Source organism: Octopus bimaculoides, chromosome 19 (genome assembly GCF_001194135.2).
Source record: "Octopus bimaculoides isolate UCB-OBI-ISO-001 chromosome 19, ASM119413v2, whole genome shotgun sequence".
Classification (NCBI taxonomy): domain Eukaryota; kingdom Metazoa; phylum Mollusca; class Cephalopoda; order Octopoda; family Octopodidae; genus Octopus; species Octopus bimaculoides.
The window spans coordinates 48,156,146-48,158,998 of record NC_068999.1 but is presented as its reverse complement, the minus strand read 5'-3'; the positions used below and the strand labels follow the sequence as shown (position 1 = coordinate 48,158,998).

At 35.4% G+C, this 2,853-nt stretch overlaps 1 protein-coding gene across 4 annotated transcripts in view; it reads right to left on the bottom strand.

Annotated features, from left to right (window-relative positions):
* The window catches only part of LOC106877032 (uncharacterized), a 57,428-nt gene that overhangs the window by 25,571 nt on the left and 29,004 nt on the right, over positions 1-2,853 (bottom strand). The gene's annotated exons all lie outside the window — the stretch shown is intronic.

Here is a 2,853-nt window from a genome sequence, read left to right as displayed (position 1 = left end):
GCCATGACGAAGGGAAATAGCCCTGAAACTCGAGTCGCCTTTATATATATATATTTATATTTATATATTTATATATTTGATCCTTTATATTGAACACTCAATATTTCATCTACATTCAATACTTTATTTCATGGTGCCATCCATTTTTATTTTATTTTATATTATATATTGTATATTATATTATATATTGTATATTCCATATTCTATACCCCACATTAGTTCTGCAGGAATATAAATAAAACATAAAAAACAGACAGTGTTGGAACTCTTTTAAGCAAAATAATATATATATATATATATGTTTTCAGTTGTATTTCCTCGCACAGTCACTTTAAAGCTAAAACTTGTCTTAGAAGTAGCTGGCCTCCATTCTATATTTACTGTGTACAAATGATAGAAATCCCTAAAACTCCTCGTGCTTTGAATAACCCCCTCTCTCTCATTCAATTTCACTCCCTCTCTGTTTTAATCTGTCTGTGTCTCTCCCGATATTTATTTCACTATGTATATCTCTCTCTATATATATATATATATACTAGCAGAGGCACCCGGCGCTGCTCGGGAGTGGCACATAAAAGACACCATTTTGAGCGTGGCCGTTGCCAGTACCGCCTGACTGGCCCTCGTGCGGGTGACACGTAAAAGCACCCACTACACTCTCTGAGTGGTTGGCGTTAGGAAGGGCATCCAGCTGTAGAAACTCTGCCAAATTAGATTAGAGCCTGGTGTTGCCATCCGGATTCACCAGTCCTCGGTCAAATCGTCCAACCCATGCTAGCATGGAAAGCAGACGTTAAACGATGATGATGATGATGATGATGATGATGATAGAGAGAGAGAGAGAGAGAGAGAGAGATACACACACAAACACACACACGCATGTATATATTGTATAAAGGATCATGGGTAAGGCCAGAACAATGCAAGGCAAATCACAAGAAAACAAGCATATGAATTAATGTAGACTTACCTTGCATTCATCATTTCAGGGTTGCAGTGCCTGCAACATTCGGTAATTTCCTGAAGATGGGATCATAACCCCGAAATATTGAATGCAAGGTAAATCTACATTAATTAATATATTTGTTTACTTGTGGTTTTAGTGGATGAAATCAATTCCCAGGACTTATTCTTTCTAAGTCTAGTACTCATTCTATTGATCTCTTTCACTGAACCACAAAATATTATGGGGACATAAACACACCAGCATTGGTTGTCAAGCGATGGTAGGGGGACAAACACAGACACACAAACACATACATACATACGTACATACACACACACACACACACACACACACACACACACACACACACATATATATATATATGTATAAAATTAGCCCTCCTTTGGTTATGATAACAGTAGAATTTGAACTCAGAATGTAAAGACACGAAACGCTGCTAATGCTTCTGCCAGTTCACCTGCACAGAAAGAGTACAAGTGTAGACACAAGAAGGTAGCCCAAAACCTCCACTGGCTATTATGCTGTAAGTATGGATATGAGATAATGCTTGGTACCAACATACACTGGACAAGGTAATGGAGAAAAAGGAGAAGGCAAAAATCCTCTGGGACTTTGCCTTTCTCGCTAGTATTAACTAAGTATTTATCTCGAAGATAAAAACTGGATAATTTCTTTTCATTAAGAGAAGAAATACTCTGAGATAGATTCCTAGAGACCAAAAAAGCAACTTTAATGGCTCTTGGATTCAAAATCTCATATCTACTTATTTTTATTGAAGTGCTTTAAAAACAATTTATACACCACCCCAATTAAATTACTTTTTAATTGGCTGGCATAGGGAATAACAAACCAAATAATATTACTCTTGTCCAAAACTAAATTAGAATAACCTAAATTATTCATCTTATAGACTAACTTAGAATTATAATTCCAGATATTAATGTTCACAAATTTAAATATAATTATGTGATAAAAGGTTATCATACACATGCAAATACTCAAACGAAATTGGAATGATCTCAGTTTTTATCTTCAGAGTTGTATGTTACCATTACGCATGCACCCATTCCCACACACTCCCACACACAGACACACAGACATGTACACGCACACACACACACAAACATTCACATACCTCCCTTTTTCATACACACGTATATACACATATACTCACACAGAGTTGAATGGCTGTCTTTTACTTTATTCGCCCCTTCCTTTCTCATTCATAAATTGACAACAAAAGACACACTCCACGTTCTTCTTTCTCAAACGGCCATTACTTTCTCTCACACTCTCAGTCATGGCTATTACTCTCTCTGCCTCCCCTTCACTGAATTACTTTTTTCTCTCCTTTCCCTTCACTGATACTACTCTCTCTCTCTCTCACTAGCTGTTCTACTGCTTTGCTTGTAAAAGGCTATTTTGTAAACAAAATATTTGTTTTTATTTTTATTTTATTTTCATGTGATTTTACCATATTACTAAGTTTAAATAAGGACATTTATATATATGTGTATATATATATATATATATGTAAATATATGAAAACAAAAAGATAAAGAGAGCAAAGGTAAGGTTGAAGAATTTTATGGATAGAGTCTTACAGCTGTTTCTGGGAAGATCCAGTACTTCCCTTCATCGGAGACAGAAAAAATAAAGTAATCTATTATTATATCCATAGGCGGATATTTTTAGTATGAAGTGGTAAAGTGTGTGATGTGCTGAAAAAAGAGAGAACAGTACTTGAAGTGTAGTTTCATTCCAGTGGTAAATATCCGTGTAGAAATTCGTGCAAAGTAATCCTTGTGTGAATAATCCGGAAATTTATGTTGGAACGAGAGTTGATATAGCATAGATAGCAGAGGTATATATATTCCATATTGCGA